We start from the raw sequence: 17,016 nt of genomic DNA, 5'->3' as shown, positions 1-17,016 counted from the left end.
GAACGGGGACAGTTCTTTGATTCGAAGCCTCTAAGTTTATTACTTGAGTCCCTTCGATCGTTTCTGTTCTCTGTGGGGCACCTACATTCTTAGTGGCTGTCCTAGACAGGGGAACCACATCTTGTATACGTTCCAAAATGGGCCTCTCTTCTTGATTCAAAGGCTGCTTGTCTTTTCGTCTAGGTGGTGGAACTCCCATGAAATCTGCCATTCGATTCATTTGAGATGATATCTTTTGGAAAATCTCCACGTTTTCCCGATTCGTACTAGTAATATTTGTTGCTAGTGGATTCAAAATTGAAGCCAATTCTTTGGCCAAGACCCCTAACATATCATGGTTGTTTGCATCCATTTCTTGCCGGAATGCTGCTTGATTATTTGTGGTAAAATTGGGTATTTGGGCAGAAAAGCCAGTATTGTGTGCACTTCGACCCACTGAACCAACATTTGGTGAAAACGTCGCATTGTTAGTTGTAGCATATGTAGGTCCTGCCCCTCGTACGCCTGTTCCAAATGGGTATGGCATTCCGTATGGGTAATTTGGCCTCCATTCGAAAGCAGAGTTCGACCCCTGGTTAAACAAGTTATTTGCAGCATTTGTCGAGGAAAGTGGCATCTCCTCCGCGCTTGTGGATGAAGGTGCGGTTGTCGACACTGAAATTGGAATAGTCCCTGATGGTCCTGTATTATTCTCAGGCATAGCCTGGGAATTATCTGCAGGTCTCGATCCATTTGGACCCGGTATATCCCGTGCTCCTTGAGTAGAAGTCGAATTTTCCGCTCCTGATCCTGAGCCTTGTGGGGGATCTTGATCTCCCCCTGCACTGGTCGTAACGGCCATTTTCTTGTTGTACCTTCGTTTGGGAATCGGTTGTGCACTGTTCGTTAACATACCGTTCCTAAGGTTCATACAAGGTCTTGATATTGTCTAGACAAAAATAAAACAATTGATTAAAAACAATCTGTTTGACACTGTCCCACTGGGCGTGCCAATTTGTTTACGGTGATTTCCGGTAAACAACCACTAGTCTTCCAAACTATAATAAATATGATTTGGTTACTCACAGGATCGACTAGATTGATCCTAGGACATAGTCAAAAAGATTGTTATTGATGGTCATTCGAACCATATCTATGATTCATCTTGTCAATAAGAATTACTTCGAACGAAACAAATAAAATTAGCAATCACTTCGTTATACACGTGAGTATAACTTCAGCGAAAGGTAAGTCAAGATAAAATATGAGACGAAACTGTAAAAGTGCAAAGAATCTTAAAGTGCAGAAATGTTAAATACTTCAAAGATAAATGACATGAAAATAATGAGTACAAAAAACGTAAATGGCAAGAAGTAAACGAAATGCAATAATATTGAAAGATACTTGAAAATAAAGGGAAAATACACATGTATTAAAATGGTGGTGTCATACGTACATTTCTCAGCGAACTCTTTCTCTTTAACACTTGATACTTGAGTAATATGTGAGTGATTTGTACAAAATGAACACCCGGAATCCTAATATTAAGACCCTTATTTATACTAGTTTCGACCTTAACGGTCCTACGCTAATCTAATGCCACGTTTCTCATAAGAACCTCAGGAACGCCATCTGTCTTTAGACAGTTACGAAACCGTCTTCGAATTTCAAATCCTCCCGCCTAAGTCCTTCTTCGACGCGTGGCAGTGTATTTAACATTAAAACACTACAAAAGCACGCTAAGTGTCAATACTTAACATATTTCACGAAATCTGTCTAAGTCTTCGAAGACATATACTCCTACTAGCTTCAGCATTCACTATCTTTGTTATTACTTAGAAATCTTCATTCTCGAAGCATGGCCATCAGGAGCCATTTTTATCTTCAAAGATGGTCATCAGTAACCATCCTTCCTTCGAGTTTTTATCCTTCGAAGGACCATGTTTGCAAAACGAAATCTTCAGCTAACAGGTCTCATATATGTCCCAAAGAATCCCTACATCACGTTTCAAGCCCTGATTCATAAGATTGCTCAAATGATCAATAGTCGACTAGTTTGACCTAGAAGTCAACTGTGGTCAAAGTACAGTCAAAACTCCTGATTTTTGGTCAACATCAACATTTTAATGTTAGATTCATCATTTGATCAAAGGTTGATCATAATTCATCAAGGAGAGCTCAGAAATCATCAAAAGTCCAAGTTTCTAATTTAGGGTTTCTAGGAGAAAGTCAACCCAACTTTGACCGATCATATCTCTCACATATTTATCAAAAATTCCCCAACCAAAGCTCATTCTCAAGGAAATTCAATTCTCCACAACTTTGATGTTGGTCCCAAGGTCAGAAAATGCTTCCACATAAGAGATATAAGCCAAAACATTACAGGTCCTTCTAGAAGCTCGCAAAAAGCCATTTTTTGTTAGGAGCCATATCATCAAGATAAAATATCCAAATGCAAAAAGGGTTCCAAAGTGGCTTATAGAGTACGTCTTGGGCTTTCGAAAAAGTCATATAACATCTTCATATGACAAAAATTGAGAGAGTTATGATCGTTAGAAGTTGGGAAAATTTGAGGAAAAGCATGAAACCCTAAGTAAGGAATTTTGAATTTTTTGGTAATGGGCCTATATGTTTGATTTATGAACGTGATAAGGATCCCTTAAAAAGCCCACAAGCCATCTCCTTTTTATTTTCATGGTTTTATTTATTTTATTTTTGAATTTATTCAATTTTAATTCAAATTAAATCAAATGAAATTATAACTTGAATGGAAAAGATTATGTTGAATTATTCCTTAAAATATTTTAGGTCCAAATCAATCCACAAGGCCAAGATCACGTGAGAAAAAGAGCATGGAAATAGATTTGGATCAAGAATAGAAAGTTTTTATGCAAAAATCATAGGAAATTTCTTTCTAATCAAGGCATGATTTCTTTCCATATCTTTCAACCCTAGCTCATTCTAATATATATTCTCAACTATTTAACACCAAAGGGGACGAGGTCAGCAGCCCAAGAGACTAGGGTTTTATTCAAAATTTCCAAGAGAAGTTGCACCCTAGTAATCCTAATTGCAGACTGTTTCAAGGGTTTTCATGGATCAAATCGTGTTCCTGGATCAACATAGAGTAAGTATGGATCAAAACTACATGGCCATAACGTACAAAACAGTGCATGCATGAACTCACGTTGTTGAATTTTTTCTGTTGTTCGTATTTTAATTTATACATTGTTTCAATTCAAAATAAAGATTCTAATAGCTTCATGAGGTGTGTTAGAACAGGTCTGGGCCATTGTTTGTAAGTTTTCGTGGCTAAAAAGCAAAACGCCATTGTTAGGGCATGAAGCTTGTGAAGCTTCAGATCCATAGTTTCAGGCCGTTTCAGAAAGAAATAATCATTCCTCTGAACTCACAAGGTCTTACTCAGTTGATCTGGGTCGTTTTTATGTTGTGATTGATTGTGTTTTACAGGTTTCAATTTCCAGATATTTTGTCATGATATTTTGTAAGAAAATCCGCAGCAGTTTTCGTGAGAAAATCCGCAGGTAAGGTGAGGAGGATGATGAACAGTGTTCATGACCTTTTGACCATGTGTGCGACGTTTCATTGGCTGGTCAAATTTTTCAGGATCCTCTCTCCTCTTTTGGTTAGTCGCTCGTAACATAGAGGGACCCACGTGTTTGTTTGTGTTGAAAGTTCCATTTGCTTTTAATACTTTAATATTCATCTTTTGCTGATGATTTTATTGATGACTAAAATAAATGGCGCAGCTGGTTAGAAAGGTGGACTCATCACACAACAAACCTGGGTTCGAACCTTGGTTTTAACATTTTCTTTGAATTTGTTTTTCTCACATATCCGGTGCATCCAATCTTTACGCGTTTACGAAACGCCTTCAATCGTAGCCGTTGGTATCGCAACAAAGCCTGATCGGATGACACAAAAGCAGCGTTCCACAATGCTCCTTCAGCAGTTCAACACACCAGATCCCAGCATCATTGTTTATTTGGTTTTTATTTTCTTTTACGTTTTTGATTTCTTTTTCTTTATTCTTTTTCTTAAAAAACTAACCACCCATTAACATAATAAGGTAGGATTAGGATATAATTTTTTTTTTAAATGAGATTTTTTAATTTAATTAGTTTAGTGAGTTAATTCGATAGTAATTTAATTAAAAAATACCAAAAAATTAGTTTGAATCTAGAATTTGATTAAATATTTTAATTACTCTAATAATTGATGATTTAGGTTAGAAAATTAGGATTTAATATTTTCACTTTTATTTTCTTTATTAATTATCTAATTTAATTTAGTAATTAGGTTTAATTAATTCAATTTCAATTTAGTAATTGATTATTCTAGGTTTCCTAACCCTAATTTATTTTCAAACCTCCATTTTTAAATCGCGATCTTCTCTCGTCATCTCCAATCCTATGATTGTCGCATGGTTGCCTATTTTTATTTACTTGTTTATTTTATTCATTTTAATTCTAGAAATCAATGTAAAGGGCGCAAGGTTATTTTTTGTAATAGCGTAGTTTTTACTTTCCCGCTTTTACTTTCCGCACCTTTAATTTTCTGCAAAATTAACTACTTAGATGTATGGCTTAGGATTGTATGGAAAGATAAAATCAATCGCTAGCTAACCTTAACTCAAAGATAAATACTTGAACATAAGAAACTCTTGTTTTTACTATTCATACACTCACCTCTAGGGTACGTCCCTCTTGGTTCCCTTACGAATTATAAGGTCGTGTCCCTCGAAATGTAGAGGTACCCACTAGCAAAAGTCCCAACGGTTAAGAAATCATCGTAAAGATCATAAGTCCCTCGATGACCCTCAAAGTTGCCTACGAAAATATATGATCTAGTCCCTCGAATGGTTGCCTTTGAAACGATGATTGTCCCTTCGAATATTGCTAAAGGTACCTCTACCTGTTGCCTTCAACGACCTCTGATGACCCTTCGATTGTCCCGAACACGTCCAATATAAACAAGGACTACCTACTTCTACATAGTATGGATAGTCCTAAGAACTTTAAATAACATAGAAAAAGACCAACTATTAGGGTAATGCTCTTAGATCGCTTGCTCAAATCCAAAACTTTTTTTTTCACACTCCTTTCAAAAACAAAGGCTACGCTTTTAAGCTAAAGTCCTTTTATTCAAAAAACTCTTTTCAAACATACGAAAACAAACATGAGCTAAGAAAACTAAGAGCCCGTAGATAACTACGGATGAAAAGGGTGCTTACACCTTCCCTTTTCATAACCTACCCCCGAGTCCGCTTTCTTTTTAAAAGGTCTTTTTCTGTACCTTTTACCTTTCCTAAAATTGGACAAAATAAAAGTCGGTGGCGACTCATGCTTAACCGCGACATTTAAAGTCAGTTCACTGTGTTACACCCATATAAACTTGAACCTGTTGATGAGATGAAAATCACATACAAACCTCTGTATGATCAATTCAAGTATGGCCACTCTCATGATATTAGGCACACATCACATGCCAAGAGTTTACACATATCACACACAAAGAAACATAATGTTGCACATCCTAGAAAATATCATGCTATTCAGAATAGGGAATATCATGTTGTACCTCCTGTTAATTTTCATGCTAAACCTCAGTTCAATCAGAACTTGAGGAAGACTAACCCAAAAGGACCCAAAAGAATGTGGGTACCTGAGTGTCATACCCATATTTTTGACCCTAAGATCATACATCATTTGTATTTTAATCACCAATCAAGAGCACCATTGTGAAGCTCTATCTTTGGTACTGTGATTATCTCTGAGGGGAATTACCGAGCATTTCTAGCTTTTTATTTGTTTAATACTAACCAAAATTCAAAAATATGCATTTTTGTCTCTTTTGTTTATATTTTACAGGTAAAAGATCGGGCAAAAATCAAAACAGTGCAAGAAGAAAATTTTTGAAAATTTGAAGGTGGAAATCGATTTACGTATGGGAAATCGATTTCCTATGCGCAAAATTAAAAAAAAATAAGGAGGGAAGTGTGACATCATTTTGGCACCTATTTTCTTTGATCATTTTTGCCATTTTACCAATTTTCCACCTCACCAAAATTAATTCCCTTTATTAAACCCATTTTAGTCTCATTTTACCATTTAAACACCAATTAAACACAAATTAATTACCAAATTCAAAATGACCAAATTGCCACTACTCTTGCTCCCATCCTATAAATAGAGGTCTCTACTCTCTCATTTCTCAAGCTTGGAGAGCCAAAAAATTGCTTGCAAATTCATTTCTCACCCTTTTCCAAAACCTTCACCCAAAGTTCATTTTCATAGAATTAGTGAGATTCACATTGAATCTTACTAGTTTTGAACTAAACCTTCTACATTTCTCTCTTTTCTTTGTTTGTTCATTTCCAATTTTGAAGGATCTACACACTTTGTGCTTGTTCTTGAAGCTACTCCATTAATTTGGTTCAAGAATTGGTAAATTCCTAAACTCTAAGATGTAGATCTTTCTTGCTTGTGTTTGATGCATCATTGATGCTATATTGGTCCTATTTGATGGTGAAATGGTGGAAAATTCGTGCTCTAATTGATATGTGATCATAAGGTGTTTGTATGTTTGCCTAAATCAAGTTTTATAGTTCATAATGCTGTTTTTTTGAAAACTGTGCGCAGGAAATCGATTTCCTACAGAGGGAAATCGATTTCCACTCTGTTTTTTGCGCCAGATTTGAATTCTGCAGGCAGGAAATCGATTTCCTACAGAGGTAAATCGATTTCCAGTGAGGAAAAATGCTTGTTTTTGCTATTTTTGACTTGTTTTTGGTTCTAACTCTTTTTCTACTCCATTCTTTTGATATTTTCTTTGAATCACAAATTAGAGGCCTAATTTCTCTCTAATTTCAATGGACTTAGGGCGTCGATAGGATGAATATCCAAATCCGCAAAATTAAGTGATTGAAATTATGGATGAAAGGAGCTTTTAATGTGGTTCCATCTTTTATTTCTTTTTCTTTTGATCGATGAAAGTCTTAATACCTTGAGAATTCTTATGGATTCTTGGTGAAGACTAGATCGCTCCTTATTTTTCTTTTCGTGCGGTATTGCTTTTGGAGAACGATATACATATCGTTTTCTAGCATGCATCAGCACAAAGATTGTTGACCGGCCTCGTTGTAGGGTGACTTCTACATAAGTCACTTGGCGATCTGCTTAACATAGCGCAATATTTCGTGTCCCGAATAAAAAAAGATCAAATATGGAAGAGAATTGTATGCGGTTGATTTAAGACTTATGGAGATTTATCGTGTAGTCGCTATGATTTTATCAAGCTTCTGATAAATGTCCATTGAATTTAAATCCGAGAACATCCTTCACTCACCATCGATCTTTCTTACTAACTTTGATAACATACTTGACAAGCTTCAAGATGGTTATCTTTAACATCTAACAATTGACTTTAATTTCCGTAATTTATTATATTGCTCTTTATATTTTGCTTTATGCTTTACTTTATCATTTCATCACGTTTATATTCCGCTATTTTCTCTTTGTCCATTTGGACGTATTGTTTATGTTTCCGCTATTTTCTTTTTGTCCACTTGGACCATACTTTACTTTTATGCTAAAACACTAATAAACAACAAAAATCTAAAAAACACATAAGGCTCTCTTTCGGACTATTGGTTACTATCCCGAGCATTTTGGAGATTCGGACTTATGAACTTAGTACCTCTGGACCCTTATGATATTGTTACTCTGTTGTCATTCTGTCTATCTGGCATTGGATTGTTGTCTGTTTGTGTATGCAGGTATTTCCTTGAAAGTCCTTGATGGTTAATTCCAAGGCATTGAGATAAGGATTTTACCCGAAAACAGCCGTTACTCTGCCCGATTTTCGTCAGAATTTTAATGTGCTTAATGCAATGTGGTGCTAAGATAATAAGTTCATCTGGATCCCCAAGTGGTAATGTGTTGGTTTGGTATTGATAAGTCCAAAGGATGGGAAATCTACCTTGACTCATAATGTCAAGTGTTGGCTTCTTCTTCGGTTAGACTGTTCTTTTCCTTAGCTTTTATTTTACGCAATAGGATAGCCTCTTCATCTCCTCCCCTTCTTTAACTTTCAAAATCTTCTCCCTTTTTACAAAATCTTCTTATGTTTGCAATCTTTTTAAAACTTTTTCTTTAAAAATATCTTTTGCCCTTAGTGGCTTTTCTTCAAAAGTTTAGACACGACTAATTGTTGAAACGAGTGGCGATACCCCACGATTTTGAAATTGATTGATGTAATGAGATCTTTTCCGCGTGAGAGAGCTAGTGGTATACTCGTTGATTTTATCCGAGTTGGAGCCCTTCTTTCATTTGCGATGCAAAGAACTCATTTGCTCTCATGCTCAAGATCAATGGCTGAGTATTTCTCTCCGACGACGATAAAGTGTTTATTCGGTTTTTAAACGTTTTTCCCTTTTAAGCGGAACTACATTAGCTCTGACTTCTCCATTGCACCGAGGAGGTATGTAGGCACAAGGCTTAATGCTTTGTCGAGCTTATTTTAAAAATAAAACAAACTCTTTTTAGCACACACGACACAAATTTTCAAAAAGGTTCCTGTGGAATACCATAGATATGAGGGGTGCTTAAAACCTTCCCCTTGTATAATCAACACCCGAACCTGAGTTCTCTTTTTCTTTTAAAAACAAACTTTGGGTTTTACGTTCTTTTCCTTTTTCCTTTGGAAACAATAAAGCGCGGTGGCGATTTCAAACGAAATATTGAGTCGAGTCAATTTATGGCTTTGATCTCAGATTTTCCCCGCTACAGAAAAATGGCGACTTCACTGGGGACTCAGTTTTAAGTGTGTTAAGCCTATTTTTGTTTATCTGTGTGTTTTTATCTATATATATTGTTGTGTGCTTTGTTTGTTTATTTTCTTCTTTTTCTTTTTGGTGCTCGATGGTTCCTCTGTGATGAGATAAAGTTCAAACCCGGACTTTGGTGAGTAACTTGAGATAGGAGGTGGTAAGACCAATAGTCGCATGTCAGGGGCAATCCTTACCATGAGTGTCATATGGTGGAACCTCAATCAGTGGAGGCCTCATGGAAGGTGGTAGATGTTGTTACGAACCATCGTAAGAACGCTATTACTTTCAATAGTGAGTGTCCGTAGAAGCTGAATGGCCTAGAACCCTTTTAACCCATCTAAGCCTTTTTAGGATGTAGTGCAGAAACAAGATCAAGTACCAGTTTGAGCTTGTTGTCATGCGATGCTACGCTCAGATGAGGTCTTTTTAGGCATATTATTGGCGCCCATGAGCAATTGTGCGTGCCGGTAATATCCGATAGAAGATTGAAAACTTTGGGAACCTTTGTAGAACTCGATCGGCAGGTACAAAATTCCTTAGAACACACCTTGTGGGATGGGTAGACCCATGACTCCATGCTCGTGACATCGAACCTTTGAACCTGGATTGTGTGATTTTGTGTGATTTGATGTGATGTTGTGTGCTCTTGATTGTGGTTGATGCATAAACCATGCATTCATGCATTCATAAAATGTCCTTCACAAATGGTTTTCAAGGAACTTAGAGACTTTGTTTGTAAACATCACAGGTACCATGGATCAAAAGAGAAGCATCAAGAAGTACACTTTCAGGAATTCAAGTGCGAAAGAGTTGAAAGAGCTAGCAACTTTGGTTCCTAATCTTGACAACTTCAAAAACCGTTATGGGAAATTGATCTCTATCTTGAAGACCAAAGTGGAAAAGGGGATTCTTGAGACTCTTGTGCAGTTTTATGACCCGGTTTATCATTGTTTTACCTTTCCGGATTATCAGCTTATGCCCACTCTGGAGGAGTATTCTTATTGGATTGGTTTGCCAGTTACGAATGATATACCGTTTAGTGGTCTGGAGAAAGAGCCTCAGGTTGATGAGATAGCAGAGCTTCTTCAGTTGAAGATATCAGATGTGAAAGCAAACATGACCAAAAAAGGAGGAATTTGGGGGTTGACTTCTAAGTTCTTAATCGGAAAGGCTTCTATGTTGGCTAGTAAAGGAAGTATGATTGCTTTTGAGACATTTTTGGCCTTGCTCATCTATGGTTTGATACTCTTTCCCAACATTGACAACTTTGTCGATGTTAATGCTATTCGGATCTTCATGATTGGGAATCCCGTGCCTACTTTGCTTGGGGATACTTATCATTCCATTCACCATAGGACTGATAAGAAAGGTGGACTTATCAACGGTTGCGCTCCTTTGCTCTATAAGTGGTTTATTTCGCACTTACCTCAGACTAAAAATTTCTTGAGCAATCCTGATGGTCTCTCATGTCTCCGAAGATCATGCCTCTTACTAATGGGAATATCCATTGGTATAATCCTGCTTATGACATTGGTGATATTATTGATAGTTGTGGAGAATTCTCTAATGTACCTCTTCTTGGTATACAAGGAGGAATTACCTACAACCCCATTCTTGCAAGGCGTCAATTTTGTTACCCCATGAAGGAGCGACCCGCTAGTATTCTTGTGTCACGAATCTTCTATCTTAATCAGGATGGAGATTCGGATATGAGAAATCGATTTGTGGGTGCTTGGCACCATATCGATAGGAAGAGACATTTGGGAAAGAAACAATGTGTTGCTCTCAAAGACTATACTGATTGGGTTCAAGCTAGAGCTTACACTTTTCAGATGCCTTACTGTGGTGGTCGTTTTTTTTTACCTCCCCGTTTCACTTGGGAGGACGGCACGCTAGACCCTTTACGCGAAATTTGGAAGGAGAATGCGCCCGTGGTGGGAGGAATTTTGTTTCAGTTCTTCCTACGATATCACACGAACTTTCTTATTGTCCTACGAGTAGGAAAGGGAAAAAAAGATCTCAACTAAACCCTAAGAGTTTGCTAAGTGTGGGGATTTCACCTAGACTAGAAATTCTGGAGTCCGGGGGGTCGGTTATACATAGGGAATTGTTTAAACACCCTACATATCTGTAGTACTCTACAGGAACCTTCTCTGTGTCTAAATGTGTTTGTGCTGCTAATGATTATTGGGAAAGTTTCTCCTTTGTATTAGGAGAAGGAATTGAATTGAATAAAAGAAAGACAGACAGACAGACTGACTATTTTTGGTATTTTATTAGCTCGCTGAGATTCCTTGTGAACCTCATGCCTACATATCCCTAATGGAAGTCAGAGCTTAATGTAGTTCGGGGAACTAATTAATTATTAATTATTTTTGGTGCCTTGCTTGAAGCTCAAGGTTGAAGCTTGAATTAAATCTCTGTTTACAGTAAAGAGACATGAAATCATCTTTACAGAGAGGTATTTGTACTATTCTACCACAAACATTTTAAAAGAGTGACAGAATAACTGAATTCATTTCATTCAAGAGGGGGACCTTACTTGTGTATGTGCAAGTATACCAGTCAAATGCCTCTTAAATGAAAGAAAAATGCTCATCCAAGTTAGGGAAAGTTACCACATGTCTGGGTTTTACTGCCAGCTCATGCCTTTCAAAATCCTAAATGGGAGACTTGATTGAAATTGAAATAAAATGTAATGTTTGTTTGAATGTGGTAGAGTAGTAAAAATATCTCTCTATAGAGATAAGCTATGTCTATCTACTGTATAAAAGATTTGACTTTAGCTGGCTTGCATGAGGCCCAAGCTTGAGGCTTTTTGATTGATTTATTGATTTATTGAAATGATAACTCTACTGGGGAAAAATTAAACTAAAGAGTTTTTGGTGTTCTGTACAAAGCCCAGAATTGAGGCTGACTCTTTTTTTTAGGGAATTTATCTTTTAAAGGAATGAGTCTTTGAAATTGAAGGAGTGATTTTGGAAGCTAACCCTTTCCAGGGATTTTGACTTAGCTGGAGAAATTGTCTGTTAAAAGATTAATTGTTTTGTCATGTTCTTGGAGGCTGGCCCTTTCCAGGGGTTTTGGCTCTTTTGGAGAAATTATCTCCTAAGAGAATGAATCTTTGGTTTTTGAAGGACTGATTTTGGAGGCTAACCCTTTCCAGGGGTTTTTGTTGAAATGAAAGAAATGATTTGGAGGCTAACCCTTTCCAGGGGTTTTTGTTGAAATGAAAGAAATGATTTGGAGGCTAACCCTTTCCAGGGATTTTTGTTGAAATGATTGGCAGAAAGATTATCTAGTGGAGACTTCTTGTTTTATAGCCCAATGTGAAGGCTGACACTTGCTAAGGATAAGCAAACATGAATTCTAGACTCTGCTAAGGAAAATTGATGAAGATAAGGGTGACAGAGACTGTCCATGTCTCTCATTCCAAAAGGTGTACTCAATGTAAAATTGAGACAAACTTAGCTTGTTTAAAGTCTGGTTTAAATTGGAAGAAACTCACCAGGGTATGTTAGAAGGTGACTAAAGACCTGTTCCTATGTTTGTAAGAAACCTGATGGGTCCTTGTATACAAGCTCAAGAGGAAGCTGGAAATGCTTTTAAGAAGCCTGTGGGTCCTTGTACAAAGCCCAAGAGGAGGCTAATCGAGGGTCATCGAGGGTCCTTGTTATAGCACAAGAGAAAGCTATGTAGTTTTGAACTTATTTTGGCTCTAAGCAAATGGGTAAGAGGTTTCACCGGGAATAATTCCTCTTTGGGTGGATGTGTCCTATTTTTTGGATTCTAAGGTTTTTGCCAAGATGTTTCACCGGGAATAATTCATCTTGGGGGTTTGAACTACAGATCTCTAATTAGGAAAGAGCCTTCACCGGGAAGACATTCTCAATCCTAGGTCATATTCCTATAATATATATATATATAGTTTAACTGTCCTAGGGTTTACACTCAAACGTAGTTCTAAACTAATATATATATGCACAGTTCTATATTTGACAGTAATTTAAATAAAGACTGTAAATTGAAAGCTTGTAAAGCCTAACCTGGATGGAGTGGAGGCCTTTGAAGAAGTATGTACAAAGCCTTACCAGCAATTGATGGATAACAGTTGAATATATATATATGATAAACAGTTAATGGTTTTTGAAAACAGAAGAAGTGAAGATGGACATAGGTCACATAGGTATCTGAAGAGTTTCACCGGGAATAATGCCCTTCAAATACCAGAAGAATGTTTTGAAAACAGAAAGAAGATTTTGAAAATATAGTTTTGAAAACAAGCTAAGAAGAGAAGAAGGTGTTGGGACTTATGCTCTATTAGAGGCCCATTTGAAAATAAAAACAGTTGGAAAAAAGATTGAAATGATATAAGGTTTTGTTGTTTGAAAACCTTAATCGTCTGCTTAATCAGAGATTGAAAACAGTTTTGCAAATTGACAAAAGTCAACTTAATTAAGGCAAAGATGAAATCTATACCTAATTAAGACCTAAATAATTAGGGTTTTATCATAAAATTATTCACAAAGTAATTTAGGTTAAAACAAAATGAATATATATTTTCAAAGTATTTAAGAAAACACTTAAAACATACTATTTTAAACCTAATAAAAATATATGAAATAAATAATATTTTTATGATTTTTTTTTATTATTCACAAAATAGATATATTAAATAGCAAGTGTGTGAAAAATGAGGTGAAAATGATTTAATTTGATAGGTGAATTAATTGTGTGAAGTTGTGAGAAAAAATGAAGGAAATTAGTGGTAAAAAAAATGATTTGGCCCTTGGAGGATTTGAACCCACGCCCTCTAGGTCACACACCCAAAACCAACACCACTGAGTCAGCGCGCGTGTGGTGATAGTAAGCTGGCTTCATTGCAATTCATATATTGTTCAAGTGTATAGAAGCAAAAAAGAAAATAAAATCAAAAGGTCTGAGGCGAGGGGGATTCGAACCCCAGACCTTGGGCATGAGGAGACTAAGAGCGCATGTGAGGCCACTAGGGCAAACGATGAATTCGTTTGTAAAACACAAACCATTCAAAATAAAATAAACTTGGCTCTCAGATTTGAAAATGGCGCCACCCTCCATCTTCGTCTTCAACCTCAAGCTCCAACATTTTTGAAATTCTAATTCTCTCAAATCTCAACCAGTGGCCAAGGTGTAAACATGAAACTTGCTCTAAATTCACTCACAATTCTGAATATGTAACTAACATAAATTTATATTAACTATATCTAACTAATTTACCAGAAAACGTGAAGAACCCTAGAATTTAAAAATCAAATTAAATGGCTATACTTAAAGATAAATGAATGATGATAGAGGGTTTTCAATCCTCTGATGATGCTGAACAAGATAGAATCGAGCTTTATCACAAAGAGTGCTTAAATTAAAGAGGTGGAGTTCAGAAACTTACCTCTGAAAATGGAGGTCGTGAGGATGATAGAGAGCACCTGGGCTCGTATGAATGATCCCAAAAGCTTCCTTGGGACTCAGTGATGCTAACTGGATGCTTGTTGTGTCCTCAAACCTTCTGAATTGCTCTACTCGACTCCTTCGATTTGAGCTTCAAGTGAACATGGAGGATGATGAATCTGGAGTTACAGATGAGCTGCAGCCATCTCAACAGCTTCACTATGATCTGAGGAACGTGCCTGGATGCCTAACCTTGCTTGGAACCTCGTGAATTGTTCTGTGGTCCTCCAACTGCAAGTGCTCCAAATGAGAGGTGAAGATGATGATTCTCCACGCCCAGAAGTGTTCCAGAGGTTTGGATCACCTCTAAATGCCTCCCTCAATGTGTTTGAATACTTATTTTCAAAGAGAGAGCTTTGGTTTGAAGAATCCGAGTCTTCTTGCCAAAGGACCTTTGAAAAAACTAAGTATGAAGAAAGAAAAGAGAAAGCAAGAATTCTGTTGCTTTGGTGTGTTTTTCTACTGAGGTATGCTCTCCTATTTATAGGCAAATGGTTCAGTATAGTTGCAGAGGAGTGAGCTTGCTTAGTGAGGTTGATTTGGTTTTCTTGGCCATGAAGGAAGTTTGCAAATATCTCTTATGCAATGATGAGAATTTTGATTCCATTTGATCAATCCCCTAGCCCTCGATTTTGCTTGATCTTAGGGGACAATTCTGAGACAGAAATGAGCTCTAATTGGTTGGTGAGAAGATTCCTTGGGTGATTCATCAATTTGCCATAAATTCCCAAATGTAATCATTACATAATCACATGTTCTTGTTTTGGGAATCTTCCTCAATTCTTATGCTATGGTGAAAATGAATGCATGGCATGTTTTCAGATGTGGTATGGGTCGTGTAGCATCCATAAATGAGGTCATGTGCACAAAATTTCAAAGTTCAAAAATGAGGCATGACCTATAATTTCACTTCATGAGGCCAACTTTGAACAAGCATAACTCTTAGCTCAAAATGAATTTGGAGAAGGTTGAACACAATTTGGAAAGCCCTAAACATCTACTTCAAATCATTAGTTTATGGTTCCTTCAGAATAATTAGGGAAATTTGTGAAAAATGAGCCCAAAGTTGGATGAAAACTAGGTTAAAAACACTTAAAAAAATTTCTAAGTTTTTATAACCTAAAGCTTGAAAATTCCAAAACTCTTAAATGGTTGATCTTTTGAAAAAAGTTCCTATGTAAGATGTTGTTTTATTTTGCAAGATCTACAACTTTCATGTTGGAAGTTTTTTGAGTTGTGTAGGTGAAATTTTGAGTTCCCACAATGCCCTCAAAAACCCTAATTCCCGACTTTTTGCTCCTTGATGATTCTTCTTGAATTTCTTTGGTCAAATGACTTTAATATCCATATATTAATGATATTGATCTTTGAAAGTCATGGTTTGACCAAAAATCTTAAAAGTCAAAGGTGATCCCATACAGTTGACTTTTTCCAGATAAAGTGAGATTTTGGACTTTTGTGTGGAATTAAGATCTTATCCTCAAATGAGTGATGTAAATGGGTTATATTGAGGTAGTAGAGATTCTTGAATCATGTCTTGAGTTTTGGATCCATGCCTCTGATCAAAAGTCAACTATCCTGGTGAATTAGGTCAAAAACCCTAATTGTCGACCATATGAAAATAATGACTGTAGACTTTGAATTGAGGTGTGATGTCCAGTGGATCTTGTCATATGAGCTATTTGAAGATGATTGATGTCTTTGAATGATCCCCTGGGGCTTTTTAGGGTTTCCCAAAGGTGATCCCTGATTTTAGTCCTTGATAGGCTCAAAAACCCTAGTCTGGTGACCTGAGTAAATCTGTATTCAGAGGACTGGGTGTCTAATCAATCATAGGTGATAAAATTAAGCTCTTGAGTCCTATGATTATGTTAGAGACTAATCCTTCTACTGATTGATCCTTTGCCTGAGTTTTCTTGTCTTTGAACATCCTCGATTAAATGCCAGATGAAGAAGTGACTGCTCTGGGTACTTGCTTTGACCTGATGAAATGCTTTATATCCAAGATGGCTGGTTGTTGGAAAAGGATGATCAGATCCGTCGTCAGGAAGAGCTACTTCAACAACATGGTGAAAAGAGAAAGAGACAACAAGAGGATTTATTTTCCTCTGGTAGTCATGAAGATTTAGTTGCATGGAAGGAAGTTGCTGATAAGCTGATAGTCGAGAAGACTCATTTGAAGGCCTTTTATGAAGACGAATTGGAGAAGCTCTGAAGGAAGCTGCAGAGAGGAGTTGGATCTTCGTCAAAAGCGTTCCCTTCTAGTTTTTAGCTTTTCCGTTGTTTTGTAATCTTGGATCTTTGAATCCTTTTGTAAGCTTTTCCATTACTAATGAAAGAATGATGTTATGTTTTATGTTGTTTTTGCTAATGTTTACAATTAATGTCTTAAAGTTCCTTGAAAACCAATAAAAATCATTTGCATTGCATTTCATGCATCATTCCGCATTTTGGTCTTGCTTCCGAGAGTATTCCCGAGGTCTTATTCAGTGTTCTTCATACAGAATCAAGCTGTCTCACCGGTATAACACTCGAGCTAACTGCAAGAAGAAGATGGAATGTCTTGAACAAGAGAATCGTGAGCTACGTGAAGAGGTTGTTACTTTGAGATCTGGTGTAGAACGTATCACTCCTCTAGTTGAGACATTGATGGCTGCTCAGAATCAGAATCAGAATCAGGTTCCTCCTCCCAATGCCCAAGC

The sequence above is a fragment of the Vicia villosa genome, linkage group LG6 (assembly GCF_029867415.1).
Source record: "Vicia villosa cultivar HV-30 ecotype Madison, WI linkage group LG6, Vvil1.0, whole genome shotgun sequence".
Taxonomy (NCBI): domain Eukaryota; kingdom Viridiplantae; phylum Streptophyta; class Magnoliopsida; order Fabales; family Fabaceae; genus Vicia; species Vicia villosa.
This window is presented reverse-complemented; position numbering follows the sequence as displayed.